At 48.9% G+C, this 16,343-nt stretch overlaps 1 long non-coding RNA gene and 1 pseudogene across 1 annotated transcript; both read right to left on the reverse strand.

Moving 5' to 3' along the window:
- Nucleotides 1-1,960: 1,960 nt before the first annotated feature.
- Nucleotides 1,961-7,772, reverse strand: LOC109024020 (uncharacterized). The gene is made up of 3 exons (XR_010133768.1): nucleotides 7,371-7,772; nucleotides 5,140-5,259; nucleotides 1,961-4,164 (listed from the first exon to the last, which is right to left on the reverse strand). It is a non-coding gene; the product is annotated as an uncharacterized lncRNA (long non-coding RNA).
- Nucleotides 7,773-9,316: 1,544 nt separating this feature from the next.
- Nucleotides 9,317-15,580, reverse strand: LOC109028391 (ornithine decarboxylase-like; annotated as a pseudogene).
- Nucleotides 15,581-16,343: the final 763 nt, after the last annotated feature.

Consider the following 16,343-nt stretch of genomic DNA (forward strand, 5'->3'; position numbering starts at 1 on the left):
CTCCCAAAGTGCTGGGATTACAGGTGTGAGCCACCGCTCCCAGCCTTGTTTTAAATTTTTTCAATCCTAAAGTCCCAAGGTTTATAAAACACATCAAATTGCATATTCTTCCTCCCAACTCCTCAAGGTTCTTCAGCGATATGGTTGACCATGCAACACATCATCGCATCTGAGGAACAGCCTAAGAAAATAATTCTAATTGCAATGATCACCTCTTTTCTCCATAATGTAAGGAGATATTAGCATGACAGGAGAGCTTCTCACATTCTGAAAGGAAATACAGGAATTTTCGCATCCTCACTGACAAACCAAATGACAGAACTTCATATAGGGCTGAAAAATAGAACAAGGGCACTTAAAAATTCCAATTTGATCCCCATGCCCTATAATTCCAAGCAAAGGGGACCTGTCCTCTTCAAATCCTTCAGATATATTATTTGGTTTTCAAAGTCCTCTTTTGGAGAATTTTAACCAAAAGGGAAACATTGTTAGAAAAAAGAAAATCTGAAAGAAAAAGTTTTAAAACACAGCCCAAGATGGCTGCAGGCTGGACAAATAGGTACTAATATAAGGCCTATGAACTAAAGCTGAAGTCTCGCCTGCTAGGGTGGAGTCTGTCAAATATTTCACTGGCATGACTGATTGTAACCTTGCCTATCAGATGAAGCACAAATGCACGGTAGAATCAATCACCCCTCTCCAGACCTTAAGACCCCTACGTATTCCACAACTTTTTACCCTATATATGTTAACTGCATATTTCTTTATTTATGCATAATGTCACTAAGCACCAATCAGAATTGTAAGTGTCACCTTTCCTTCAATGCCCCTGTGGAGACAGGAAGTGACTCCATCTTGGATATGAATGTGCCATGTTGTATTCTAATTAGCCCCAGTCCTGCAAATGCCTTCTGATTCTTACTTTATTTACTATCCTTAGTGAAAGAAGATGACAATCTGGATGTCATCACACAAATCATAGGCTATGATGCATGTAACATTCTTGCCTGTTCTGGAGGCTGCCTTTTATTGTCTTGCTGGACACACACGGCCTTTCCCTATGGTACAGAAGCCCCGGGTCTGGGGAGTAGCAGTGTGGAGATCTATCTTCCGTCTGACAGCTAAAATCCCAAGACCACGCTTCTGCCTGTAAGTTCTCCCCCCGGAAAACACTCTAGACCAAACTGAATTTGTTTCCCTCGTTTTCTGGTTTCCAGCTCCTTTGGCATTTGGGGGTCATTTTGGATATAAGGCCCTTTCATGGAACAGCCCCCTTCTCCCATTTTCTTTTTTTTGTTTGTTTGTTTGTTTGTTTGTTTGCTCTGTTTTGAGACAGGGTCTCACACTGTCACCCAGGCTGGAGTGCAGTGGCATGATTTTGGCTCACTGCAACCTCCGCCCTTGGGTTTTGTTGAGACAGAGTCTGGCTCTATCACCCAGGCTAGAGTGCAATGGCGCAATATTGGCTCACTGCAACCTCCACCTCCCGGTTCAAGCAATTCTCCTGCCTCAGCCTTCTGAGTAGCTGTGACTACAGGCGTATGCCACCATGCCCAGCTAATTTTTGTATTTTTGTAGGGAAGGGGTTTCACCATATTGGCCAGGCTGGTCTCAAACTCCTGATCTCAGGTGATCTGCCTGCCCTGGCCTCCCAAAGGGCTAGGATTACAGGCGTGAGCCACCGCGTCCAGCCTAAATTTTTAAAACATATATTGAGAGAACTGAAAAGAGGAAGCAGGGAGATATAACAGAAACAAGGACCATCCCTCATATGGAAAGTCAATACATGACGTTTGAAGCAAGGGTTGTGAAATCGCATCACAAGCTTGTTATTTGGAACTATTGAGATAAATGCTAGAAGAAATGCCTAACAGAATTCGAAGTATTGGCCTTGGAGGTCAGGAGTCTGGGAGTTGGGAGCTGAGGAGACACACTCGTGAGTCCATTTTTGATAAACTTCAACTGTGCCATGCATCCTTTAAATTTGAAATTTTTGAAAAGTTAAAGGTTAAAACAAATCAAAAGGGACTTGCAGAGCTGTGTTCTCACCAGTCCCCATGGCAGTCCCTTGGCAATTCACAGTTAGGGCTCCCACTACCCAGGTTAGCTCAGGCCATAAGCCCGGGTGCCTCCTCCTCCTTCTCATGTGGGAGGTTATGTAACCCATCCAAGGTCACAGAGGCAGTGGGTGTCAGTCCACAGTCACGGCTCAGGGCTTCTGTCAGAACAGGGACCTCCTCGGGGTGGGGCATGTGAGTGCCCTTGTGCTGTGACTCAACCCAGTTCCCCGTGTGACTCCACAGGGAGCTCAGAGAAAGTCAGCCCACACCCACTTTCACCTGAGGACACCCCAGTGGGGCAGAGCGGGCCTTCCCTGCTCCACCCCAAGCAGGACTCATGCCCCAGCCTTTCTGGGGCACATTGCTACATATTTCAAAATGAGCAAATAAGTACTTTCATGAACATGGCTAGTGGGGAAGAAAGGAGATTATTGCCCTCATTTTGTGGATGAGAAAATTGAAGTTAAAAGAGGGTAATGGGCCGGGTGTGGTGCTCACGCCTGTAATCCTAGTGCTTTGGGAGGCAGAGGCAGGTGGATCACCTGAGCTCAGGAGTTCGAGACCAGCCTAGGCAACGTGGTGAAACCCTGTCTCTACTAAAACACAAAAATTAGCTGAGCGTGGTGGCACGCACCTATAGTCCCAGCTACTTGGGAGGCTGAGACAGGAGAATCACTTGAACCCAGGAGAGGGAGGTTGCACCACTGCACTCCAGCCTGGGTGACAGAGTGAGACTCTGTCTCCAAAAAATAAAACAAAAAAGAGGATAATGATTTGTTCAGGGCACACCACTGATTCCACCCCTGATCTGGATGCAGGCCTGACTCTAGCACCTGGGTTCTTGGGTCACTGAGGTAAAGCACACTGACTCAGGTTTGTAAAACGTGGGCCAAATAGCAGCTGAGTCACTGGGTTGCTGTGAAGGTCAAATGAGGTCAGGTAGATATGGGACTCTTGGGAGGGTTGTTGGTACATCCCAACCACCTCACACATTTCAGCTGTTAATGGTGATGATGATAACAGAGCTAGGAGGGCTGGAGAGATGCCCCAAACCTGGGGTTCAGGTGTAGCCTGTTGAGGCTCCCTTGAGAATCTAATGAAAGCAGATGACCCTCTGTTCAGCAGGCAGCCTCAAGACAGTGTTTTGCACGTTAAGACCCTCCTAGGTGCTCTAACATCTTGCATTTCCACAGATGATAAAATGAAGCCTCTGGCTGAGATTTCCTTGGATCTGTTTCCCAGCTCAGGAAGGTGTTCTTGGATTCTGAAGCAGACATCTGGGGCCTGCAACTGAGCAGCTGCCCTGATAGGAAAGGGGAAAGACCTCTGGTTACCTTCCAGAAAGATGAGAGAAGGTGCCTGTCTCCTCCACGACCTAACTGTACACAGCAGGATGCAATTACCTCTAGAACTACTGAGGAAGCAGACAGTAAACTGGACATCCATCTGTCCCGAGGCACAAAAATATTTGCAGGCACGAAAATATTTGCAGGCACCTCTCCTGTCCAGATTCAGACTAGGCCCCTCCACCACAGCAGTCCCCACAGCTGGGTGGAAGCCTGGAGGTCAGGAAGGAGGAGCGCTAGTTGCTTTCAACACTTTAATGGTGAAATCATGCAGAGAAGCACTTCTCATGTTAATCCATCTCACACACATTCCAAGAGCACCTACTATGTGCAAGGCACACAGTGGGACAAGCAGATGAACAAACAGAATCTCTATGGGAAGTGGTGAGTGATATTCTAGCAGTTCTCATACAATGCTGCGGGATGGAAAACACACTCTAGCTGGGGGAACTGACCAGGAAGGAACACGGGCTTGTTGAAACACATGATATTGGAAGTGACTATATCAAGATGCCCCAAAGTCAACTCATGACTTTTACCACCAACCTGACCTTTCACCGCCCAGTGAAAGTTGCCATCATCCGATTCAGTCACATGTCACACTTCCCACACTCTCACTCTCCATACACATCTCGGGTCTTGCTGACTTTTCCTCCTCTATGTCTCTGCCATCCACTTCTCTCCATCTTTAACATCTACTTCAGCAGCTTCTCCTTTGGTCCGCCCTCCAATCCAACTTCCAATCTGAACCACCTCATCTAAGAACAGATGTGATCATGGTTAATCCCTTTTGAAAATCTTTCAATGGGCCGGGCACGGTGACTCATGCCTGTAATCCCAGCACTTTTGGAGGATGAGGTGGGCTGATCACCTGAGGTCAGGAATTCAAGACCAGCCTGGCCAACATGGTGAAACCCCGTCCGTACAGAAATACAAAAATTAGCTGGGTGTGTTGGCATGCACTTGAAATCCCAGCTACTCAGGAGGCTGAGGCAGGAGAATCGCTTGAGCCCAGGAGGCGGAGGTTGCAGTGAGCCAAGACCATGCTATTGCACTCCAGCCTGGGAGAGTGAGACTCCATCTCAAAAAAAAAAAAAAAAAAAAAAAAAAAAATATATATATATATATATATATATATATTTCAATGGTACTTCTATTGTTATCTGTTTTTTTGTTTGTTTGTTTGTCTGTTTGAGACGGAGTCTCGCTCTGTCACCAGGCTGGAGTGCAGTGGTGCAATCTTGGCTCACTGCAAGCTCCACCTCCTGGGTTCAAGCAATTCCCTTGCCTCAGCCTCCCAAGTAGCTGGGACTACAGGTGTGTGCCACCACGCCTGGCTAGTTTTTTTTTTTGAGTAGTGACGGGGTTTCACCATGTTAGCCAGGATGGTCTCGATCTCCTGACCTTGTGATCTGCCAGCCCTGGCCTCCCAAAGTGCTGAGATTACAGGCGTGAGCCTCTGCGCCCAGCCTGTTATCTGTTTTAACAAGTCCCAGTCTTCCTTCCAGGTCTGGTTCAAATGGAACTTCTCCCCAGTTCCCCAGTAGGGTGTGTTCTCTCTCCTGCAGTATTTCATGAGAACGTCAAGAACAGGGCTTAGGAGCCCCCGCTTAGTCTGGCCCAGACCTTTCTTTCCGCCTCATCTTGCATTGTAGCCCTCCTCATTATCCACCCCTCCGCAGAGCTGCTCTGCTTGTAATAAGTCATATTACCTAGGCTCCCTCTCATCTCACCTTTTTGCGTACGTTCTTCCCCATCTCTGGCCAAGTCCATTTTTCTTCCCCTCTTTGCCTGGATGATTCATTATTTATTTTTTGGCTGCTCAGACACTCATTCGTAAGAGGTGCTAAAACCTGAGAAAATGAAGTGTTGGAAGGATTGTTTGATAAGCTGCTTGGAATGTCAGTGAGTTCTCTAAGAGGCATGCCTCGATCATAATGGCTGGGAGTTGATTGCCTTCCTAGAAGATTCCGTCTGGGTAAATATTAGGCTCTTGCTTTGCTAGTAATTAGGGTGAGCAAATGTGGGCCACAGCTGAATTGTTTAGGACAGGAAAGAGAAGCCAAGGACTATCAAAAGAAACCTTTCTTTTTCTAAACCTTCCTCCACATAATGTTGTTCCTCCTCCAAATAAATGTTAAACTAGATTTAGTTGAAATTGAGAGCAAAACCCACAAACAATAAAAAGGAAGTCAGGAGAGGCAGAAAAAAAATGCACAGAACAGAAGAATATGTCATTAAGAGTTAAACGTCATCAGAAAAAGAAGAGATATGCATAAAACAAGAACACTATGCTATGGAAAAGAAACAATCAGAGAACAAGAAAGAGCTCTTAGAAATTAAAAATGTAGGCCAGGTGCAGTGGCTCACGCCTGTAATCCCAGCACTTTGGGATGCCAAGGCAGGTAGATCACCTGAGGCCAGAAGTTCAAGACCAGTCTGGACAACATGGTGAAACTGGTCTCTACTAAAAATACAAAAAATTAGTTGGGCCTGGTGGTGGGCACCTGTAATCTCAGCTACTTTGGAGGCTGAGGCAGAAGAATCGCTTGAACTTGGGAAGCGGAGGTTGCAGTGAGCCGAGATCATACCATTGCATTCCAGCCTGGGCAACAAGAGCTAAATTCTGTCTCAAAAAGAATTAAAAAACAAAAATAAAAAAGAATAAAAATGTAATAGCTGTTTGGTCAGGATAGGGTCAATGCTGTAATAAACCATCACAATCTCAGTGGATTGTGACTATGAAAGCTCATTTCTTATTCCCATCACAGTCCCATTCTTCCCCAAGTCACAGGAAGGAATTAGCTCCATGTAGTCATTCAGGGACCCAGGTAACTTCCTTCATGAGGTCTTGCCATCTCCTAGGGTATTGAAGTACCCTACTTCTAGCCAGCAGATGAAAAAGAGCAGGAGAAGAAAAGAAGATACAGAAAGAAAATAAAAGTTACTGGGCACCATTGGGGAAGTTGGGGCACCAACTTATTTCTCTAAAAATTGTTAATTAAAGGAAAAGAATAAAGCATTTTTTATGCCTAACTGCATTTTCTGGTAATTAAATAGCCAAAATGAATGAAGGAAAGCTCTTCTATGCAGAAGAATCTCAGCTACTACATGAAGAAAAAATTAGAATTAGAAAATTATCATTTGTTAAGCCCCTACGAAAATAACTGATTCAAGCAATGGTTTTCAATGGATGCCAAAATCACTCAGTAAAAGGTTGATGGAGAACTTTTCAGTGAAGGGTAAGGATGCCATTGCCTGAAACTAAAGATAGATCTTAGCATCATTAAAAGCAAGACCATCAGACATCATATGCCTCCAGGTGTGATGCACTGGAGACTTACAAGGTATCCCATGAAGTATAAAGAAGCAAGTGACTGTATCCCTAGTGTAAAAACTCTACATGAGAATTGACCCAGTTTCTTCAGGAAGTCAACAGCACTGAGAACAAATATAGGAAGAGGAATTAATTTATGTTAAAAGAGAGTTAGAGGCTGGGCACAGTGGCTCATGCCTGTAATCCCAGCAATTTGGGAGGCTAAGGCAGCCAGATCACTTGAGGTCAGGAGTTTGAGACCAGCCTGGCCAACATGGTGAAACCCTATCTCTATTAAAAACACAAAAATTAGCCGGGCGTGGTGGCCCACACCTGTAGTCCCAGCTACTCAGGAGGCTAAGGCGCGAGAATCGGCTGAACTGGGGAGATGGAGGTTGCAGTGAGCCAAGATCACACCACTGCACTCCAGTCTGGGTGACAGAGCGAGACTCCATCTCAAATAATAATAATGATTTTTAAAAAGTCAACTAATAACATAAGGCGATGAGTCTGGAAAGGATGGCAAGAAAGCACACTTCATAAATATGAAAGAAAATGAAGAAACCACTTGTGTTAGGGTTCTCTAGATGGACAGAACTAATAGGGTATATATATATATAAAGGGGAGTTTATTAAGTATTAACTTACATGATCACAAGGTCCCACAATAGGCTGTCTGCAAGCTTGAGGAGCAAGGAGAGCCAGTCTGAGTCTCAAAACTGAAGAACTTGGAGTCCGATGTTCAAGGGCAGGAAGCATCCAGCATGGGAGAAAGATGTAGGCTGGGAGGCTAGGCCAGTCTTGCCTTTTCACGTTTTTCTTCCTGCTGTATATTCGCTGGCAGCTGATTAGATGGTGCCCACCACGTTAAGGGTGGGTCTGCCTTCTCCAGCCCACTGACCCAAATGTTAATCTTCTTTGGCAACACCCTCACAGACACACCCAGGATCAATACTTTGCATCTTTAATCCAATCAAGTTGACACTCAGTATTAACCATGATAAGTCCACCACTTGTCAAGCTGAACCCATACACATCTCCTGAGATCATACATAATCTTCAAATAAAGACAATAATAAGGTCATAATTATGCCTAAAATAATACAACTATCCTTGGTACAACTGGAAACCCACCAATCCCCAACCCAAATATTATTACATAAAGTTAATAATACTTAAATGTTGATATGAAGTCAGTAAATCTTATGTCACATGATAAAGGAAAAGGAAATAAAATGGATATATTTTCTTCATACAAGTGTAAACATGCACAAACATGTTTTTAGCCAAAGAAGGAGGAAATGCTCATGATAGTTACAGTCCTCATTTCTGCAGCTGGTCACATGGTCATAGGTGGTATTGATGACTACCTTCTTCTACTACCCATTCTGTATTCCCTTTGCCTTCAGCAAGCACCTCAGCAGGTTGTAGTTTTTTTCCTGGTGGAGTGACCCAAACCTTCATTCCTGAGGGGTCTGGGCTATTTGTAGTCCTGCCTGGATTGGGCTATTGTAGTTTCCCATTGACCTTAATCAAAGGGCATGGTAATACTAAGAGATGCTCTAAGGATGTCCTGTATTCCATGCATACTCTTCCTTACCTCTGTTATGGAGTAGTAGACTGATTTTATCTTGATAGTTCACCTTCCCACTCTATCTCCCTTCTGGCTCCCCCATCTGCTGAGAGCTACTTCCACTCAATAAAAACTTGCACTCGGTCCCTAAGCCCACGTGTGATCTGATTCTTCCAGTACACCAAGGCAAAAACCCTGGGATACAGAAAGCCCTCTGTCCTTGTGATAAGGCAGAGGGTGTAATCGAGCTGATTAACACAAGCTGCCTACAGATGGCAAAACTAAAAGAGCGCTCTGTAACACACACCCATTGGGGCTTCAGGAGCTGTAAGCATTCACCCCTAGACGCTGCCATGGGGTTGAAGCCCCACAACCTGCCCATCTGCATGCTCCCCCCAGAGGTTTGAGCAGCAGGGTACCAAAGAAGCGAGCCACACCCCCATTGCAGGCCCTGCGAGGGGGATAAGGGAACTTTTCCCATTTCACTTGTGCTGTGATTCGGTTCCCTGGGTGACTCCGCAGGGAGGCTGGAGGGAGAGAGTTCTCCCAGAGGGACCATCCCACACCCACTTCCACCTAAGAACACCCCAGTGGGGCAGAGCAGGCCCTCCCTGCTCCACCCCAAGCAGGGCTTGTGCCCTGGCCTTTCTGGGGTGTGCTCCTGCATACTTCAAGCTCAGCCAACATGAGATACTCTGACTCAGGTGTAGGGTCAGGTGGGGAGAAATGAATGAGACCGGATCAAGCCAACCCAAGCCTATGCACCGAGTTAAGGGTGTACACACTCACTGGGCAATGGGGCAGGGTATTATCATCCCCATTTTATGGATGAAGATATTAAAGTTCAAAAGTTTAGATGGCTTGCCCATGGTCTCACAACTGCTGTGGAGTGTGGTAGTGAAGTTCATGGACTCTGCAACCAGACTGCCAACCTTTGAGCCTGTTCTGCTGCTGATCTGGGCAAGTACTTGACCTTTCTGTGCTTCCATTTTCCTCTGCCAAATGGTGAGGCTAACACATGCTACTTGGTAGGGTTGTTATGAGGACTGAATAAGCCAATACACATGAAAGGCTGAGGATAACTTTTCCTTTGCAGTCACAACTATGCTGTTTGGTATAAGAGCCCACCCACTGGGCTCCAGCACAGCCCTCTTGGCAATGATGTTGACAGCGGCCGTGCAGACAGACTCCACATAGAAGCAGCCAGGCTCTGCGATGACCTTGACACCACGCTCCTCAGGGAGGTCCTGGGCCAGGGCAGCACTGATCACTCTTGCCAATTGGAATGGGGTGGAGGGACAGCAGGAAGAGGTTAACTCATTCAGCACGTGTTGATGTGCCAGCGCCTGTGCCAACGCCTTACCTGCATCAGTCCTTTCATCCCCAAGGCACCCTGCAGGGTAGGCATTAGAATTATCCCTGTTTACCAAAGAGGAAACAGAAGTTGAGAGACAGGAGGTCACTTGTGTGGGGTTGCTGGCCACCAGGCTCCCTGAGAAGTCCAAAGGTGCAGCAATTTAATCTGATGCACCGTAAGAAGGTGAGTACCCAGGGAATGTAAACTCCCAACTGTAACTGTAACTGTATTGGTGACGCTAACAAGAATTCTACATTCTACAGGAAAACATATACACATACAGACACACAGACACACAGAGAGGCACAGCCCCCAGACACCTTGCTGCAGCTGCAGTGGACACCCTGTGCCACCTCCCCTCAGCCTACCTGAGCTCATCTGCCCGTGCAAGATGATTTCCAGCCTCCAGTGCCTGCCTCCCTTTGCTTCTCACTCTGTGGGCTTTCTCCAGCACCCTCGGAAACTAGCTGGAATGTGAGGAAATTAACACCCCCAGACCACAGCCTTCAACCAAAGAGGGACAGGAGTTGGTGAATAAAGGACCAGCCCCATGTCCTCTAGTGGGATGATTCTGAGGTTCTACATTGTCCCCAGGGGGACTGGTGCAGTGGCCCACAGTGGTAACCAGCTCATAGATGAATTCTCTTTTGACTTTTCTCCCTTCTGTCTCACTTTCCTGACTTCCTCATTGGTGCTTCCACGGATCATCTCCAAAAAAACTACTTGTATCCAAGTGTTTGTCTCAGAGTCTGCTTTTGGGGGATATCAAAGCCAAGACATGCACATACACACATACCCACCTGTGCACACAGAGCACAGAGATACACCAGAGAGACCTAAACACAGAGAGGTACATGCATGAACACAGACTCCCCACACACACCCATGCCTGGGCACACATGCGGACCTCCCTGAACACCCCCAGCGCCCATGCCAGCTCACCTCCTCAAACTTGGGCCCGGAGCCCTCCATTCCGGGGAAGCCCCCTCCAATGTCCAGGCAGCTCATATCATGCCCAGCCCTGTGGCCCATTTCCAACACGCACCGGCAGTCAGCGATAGCTTGTGTGAAGCTCTGGGGGGTCTGGCAGTTGGAGCCCAGGTGGAAGCTAGCACAGCCAGTGCATGTGACATGGTGAGAGATACGTACTGAAACACATGTTCCAAACCACAAAGCCACAGAGACTGTGGATAACCGCAACAGAGACAGAGAGGCACAGTCACACATAAGGCATGAAGCCACTGGGGCCAAATGCAGAAACAAACAGCGGAAACATAACTGATTACACTGGCATAAGTGTGTGCTTTCAGACAGCTGCACACTCAGGCCAATGAGGCACCTACGAAGGGGCACTCACCCTGAGTATTCACACGTACACACACTTAGCCACACACTGCCATGGAGCCCATGATCCCAGCACCGCCACGTGGGCTGCCCTTCCCCTCATGGACACTTCATAACAAGACCCCAAACGCCAGGGCCTCAGAGCAGGGAGGCCCTGAGTAACCTTCACATCATATCCTGCCCCTTTAGACAGATGGGGTCTCACAGGCCCAGAGAGGGGCCACAGCTTGCCATGGGCCCCAACTGATTATACTTATGCCAGTGTAATCAGTTATGTTTCCAGCTGTTTGTTTCTGCATTTGGCCCCAGTGGCTTCGTGCCTTATGTGTGACTGTGTCTCTCTGTCTCTGTCGCAGTTATCCACAGCAAGGGAAGGACCAGAACCCAGGGCTCCTGGAGTCCTCAGGCATCACTCACCTGGCTCCGACCACGGCCAACCCCAGGTCTCTGGCAGACGTGAGCAGGTGCCCACATGCTTCCAGGCTGGCCCCGAACTTGGTGCTCAGAGGGAAGGTGCTCTGACTGTCCTGAGTCCTCAGCCGGAGGAGCAGTCCGGAGGAGGGACACCAAGGATAGGGAGGAGGGAGAGAGCACTTAGCCAGAGATGCCAAACGGCCCAGGGCTTCTTATACCACCCCCACCCGGGCCCAGCTGATCCCCACATCTGGGAGGTTTTCCAATGCCCCCAAATCCATGCGGCCATCACACCAGCCCAACACACGTGTGTATACATCTACTTTTCCCCAGGTACACCCAGAGAAGGGAGGGTAGAAAAACGATAGTATTGGTAAGCACCTACTATGTGCCAGACAACATGCCCCCATGTTGTAAATGAAGGAACCGAGTGTTAAAAATGTTAAAAGAGACTTACCCAGGCGGGGCACGGTGGCTCAAGCCTGTAATTCCAGAACATTTGGAGGCTGAGGCGGGTGGATCACCTGAGGTCAGGAGTTCGAGACCAGCCTGGCCAACATAGTGAAACCCCATCTCTACTAAAAATACAAAAAATTAGCCAGATGTGGTGGCAGGCGCCTGTAATCCCAGCTACTCCGGAGGCAGAGGCAGGAGAATCACTTGAACCCAGGAGGTGGAGGTTGTGGTGAGCTGAGATTGCACCACGCACTCCAGCCTGAGCAACAAGAGAAAAACTCTGTCTCAAAAAAAAAGAGACTTGGCTGGGCACGGTGGCTCACACCTGTAATCCCAGTACTTTGGGAGGCCAAGGCAGGCAGATCACAAGGTTAGGAGTTCAAGACTAGCCTGACTAACATGGTGAAGCCCTGTCTCTACTAAATATACAAAAATTAGCCAGGCATGGTGGCACGCGCCAGTAATCCCAGCTACTCAGGAGGTTGAGGCAGGAGAATGGCATGAACACAGGAGGCAGAGGTTGCAGTGAGCCGAGATCGCACCACTGCACTCCAGCCCGGGCAACAGAGACTCCGTCTCAAAAAAAAAAAAAAAAAAAAAAAGACTTGCCCAATGCATACATCAGGTAAGCAACAATGCCAGGATTTGAACCTGGGCTGTCTCACTCCAAAGGCAGCTGCCAGACCCTCTTAAAATGGCTGGGCCTTGAGGGTCCTCCACTTCACTTGTCTCAGACCAGCATTTGTCAGGGGTGTGCTGTGTTGGGTGATTCGTTCTTTACTGCTGACCCTCACCCTAGCTGCCTGCACCCCTGCTGGTCTCACCTGGCCCTGGGGTGGTGCTGGGCCACCTTGGTAAGCTCCTCCTCGCTGTCGAAGGTCAGGAGCTGCACCCCGTGCTGGGCAGCATACCGGATGTGGGAGGCAGGCTTGCAGGGGTTGGCATAGATGATGCGCGAGGGGGCCACACCCAGGCCCAGCACCTGCTCCAGTTCCACCTGGGGTGGCCAAGAACCAGGGTTGGGGGCTGCCTCACTGCCCCCACCCCAACTATGTGGGGACAGAAACACTGTGCATGAGCCAAAGAGGCTGCCCTGATGAAACCCCGGGTTGGGTCTCACCCCCTGCTCCCTCACTTTCAGGCAGGAGCCCTGCGTGGGGCTGACGGGGTGCTCATTATGGAGTCCCTGCAGGGCAAGGAAGGGCAGGGCAGGGCTCATAGTCTCAATGTGCCGGGCACTCCAGGTGCTCATAGTCTCAGTTTAGAACCAACCCCCCTCCCATCAATTTCAGCCACATAGAGAGGAGATGGCCTGGCTTCCTAGAGGCAGCAGGTGCACTTAATCCTGCTTAGTGGAGGGCTCCTCAGAAAGGGAGGAAGGGCTGGTCCGAAGGCAGTGAGTTATCTCAATTGACTGTTAACAGTCAGTTACAGATGAACTCCTTGTTCTACTCTTCTTCCCCACTTCTCACTACTACACTTGACTAGTCTTAAAAAGAAAGGAAGGAATGAGAGAGTCTCAGCAAAATACTCCCATCCTGAGTTCTCCCCCTTCCCACCCTTGGGCTTCGGCTCTAACCTCCCTCAACATTGCTGAATCCCTTTCTGCTAAGAACCCCTTGGAATGTTTCACCCCTGGCGTAAGAAAAAAATGCCAACTTTGGATCCGTCATCTCTCTCTCTTACCATATGTTGGCCCATGGGTAAGTGATCCCCCTAAGGCTGTCTCCTCCTCTATGAAATGTGGATTCCCTGACTACCTTGCAGAGCCGATGGGATGATCAAGGAGAATGCATGTTAGGCCCCCTGCAGTGTGCTTAGCGTATTTCAAGTGCTCTGCGGGACAGGGGACGCTTATTCATGACCTCAGCAGCAGCAGCATGGGATTCACCCCCTTCCAGCTGGCCTGGCCTAATCCTCAGTGGGCACAGGCTTACCAGGCTGGCACAGTCAAAGCCGGTGCCCAGGGCGGCCAGGACACGCAGCACCCAAGGGCTACTGTTGTACTTCACTGCATAGAAGGGCGAGACCTGTGGCAGGGCTTGGCAGAAGGCCTGATGGCGGCTGGCCAGTATGTCCAGGTCAGCCAGTATGAAGGGGTCTTGCTGGTCCTACGGGGCAGGGAGACAGGGAGGAAAGGCTGAGGGGGTGGATTATCTCATTTAATCCTCATAACAGCTCTATGAAGTAAAGGCTGCTGTTATCCCCATTTTGCAGATGGGGAAGCAAAGGCTCAAAAAGGTGGTCACTGGCTCAAGGTCCTGTAGCAAAAGCATGGCAAAAACAAGGTCTCCTAAGCCTAGGGAGACCGCCCTTGACACTGTTCCATTCTGCCTTGCCACAGTCCTGGGTAGGAGAGAGGAGCCTGCTGGGCTGGGGCAGCTCCAGGCTATTTGTTCTACAGTCATTCAACAGAGTTATCCAGCACCTACTCTGTGCCAGGCTCTAGTCTGGGTACTGGGGAAAGAGCAGTGAAGAAAACAGATCAAAAATCCTCGTCTTTGTGGAGCTTCCATCCAACTGAGCCACAGAGAAAAGGCATGGACTCAGGCAGCATGAGCTGATTAATCAACTATCATGAGCCACACACTGTGCTGGGGGAGGGGATGGAGATACTGTATAAATCATTCCCATTGCACAGATGCAGTCACTGAGGTGCAGAGGGCTGGAGTGCCTCACCCAAGTTCTTACTGCTGGACAGCAGCACAGTTGACATTCAATCCCAAAAAGAAATGGCTTCAGGGACACCTGTAGGCCAGGATATTTTTGAGATATCTATTTTTTTCTTCTAATTTTCTCTCTTCTTCTCCCCCTTATTGACGCCAGTGTCTGGCTCTATAATGTCCCTGGGGAGAGATGTGGCCAGGCAGGAGGCAGATGTGGCCAGGCAGGAGGCGGCCTTCTTAGGGAAGCTTAGCCCTTGGGAGAAGAGGATGCCAGGGTACAAGAAGAATGTCATGGTGACACTGACAGAAGGCCCTCCCTGACCAGGAAGAGGGTCCCCTGACTGGCGGGGATGGGGTGGTGAAGATGGTAAGAGAGCTGAGACTTTGTGCCCTAAGGGAATCTGAGGGGTGGTAGGATGGAGCCCTTGGAAGCCAGTGGGGAAATGTTAAGTCACCGGGTGAGTCTAGAGCAGGCCTTCCCAGCCTTCATGTGCAGGCAAATCCCCCAGGATCCTGTCAACTGTGTGCTCCATGCAGTCGGTCTAGGGTGGACAAAGAGTCTGCACTGCCAACAGGTTCTCCAGTGATGGTGACAATCAGGTCCAGACGAGAATATGCCCAGAGGAAGCACAGCCCTAAAAACCCAGGGAGCCGGGGAAGCCAGGAGGACAAGCAGGCAATCATCTTTGTAGACCAAAGCTGGAGGACCCCACAGCTTGGCACTGGGTAAAACCCCCAGTGGTGGAAGCAGGCAGGGCAGGAAGAACAAAAGTCAAGCTTTCCCATTAGCCCCAGCACAAGAGAGCCTTGAGAGAGACGGCCTAATGGCGTTACAGAACGGTGAAACAGAAAGCCTTATTTCTTGCCACTAAGGAAGACCTGAGGCTTACAACTCCCCGTCTCTCACCTCCCTCCATACTCAATCAGAAAGTTCCTGGATCCTCCGCAGGACCATCTGCTGGGCAGATTCTTCTGGCCCCAGGGCGATGAGCTTCTTTGGCCATGGCCTTCCATGGGCTTCCTTCAGGCCCCCGAGGCAGGTGCTCATCCCTGAAACTCCAACTGAGCCCTCTACCGGGCATGGTCCTGGCATCCTGGAAAAGACTTGCTCTCATGACCCAGCCTCCTCCCAGCCCCCAGCTCCCCACTCCCCACAGGCCCTAGGAGCCAGAGCTCCCAAATAAGTTTTGTGTGTGTGTTTTTGTTTGTTTGTTTTGTTTTTAAGATGGAGTCGTGCTCTGTCGCCCAGGCTGGAGTGCAGTGGCGCAATCTCGGCTCACTGCAACCTCCACCTCCCAGGTTCAAGCAATTCTTCTGCCTCAGCCTCCCTAGTAGCGGGGACTACAGGCACCTGCCACCGCGCCTGGCTAGTTTTTGTATTTTTAGTAGGCACAGGGTTTTGCCATGTTGGCCAGGCTGGTCTCCAACTCCTGACCTCAAGTGATCTGCCCACCTTGGCCTCCCAAAATGCTGGGATTACAGGCATAAGCCACTGTGCCCAGCCTGGAGGCCAGTATTCTAAGTGAGGTAACACAGGAGTGGAAAACCCAAAACCGTATGTTCTCACTTACTAGTGGGAGCTAAGCTATGAATATACAAAGACAAACAGAGTAATATAATGGATTTCAAAGACTCAGAAGGGGGAGGCTGGAGGGGTGCTAGGGATTAAAAAAAAACTACACGTTAGGTACAATTAACCCTACTCAGATGATGGGTGCACTAACATCTCAGAATTCACCACTGTATAATTCATCCGTGTAACAAAAAACAAAAACAAAACAAAAAAACACTTGTACACCAAAAGCTAATTT

The sequence above is a fragment of the Gorilla gorilla genome, chromosome 1, assembly GCF_029281585.2.
Source record: "Gorilla gorilla gorilla isolate KB3781 chromosome 1, NHGRI_mGorGor1-v2.1_pri, whole genome shotgun sequence".
Classification (NCBI taxonomy): Eukaryota; Metazoa; Chordata; class Mammalia; order Primates; family Hominidae; genus Gorilla; species Gorilla gorilla.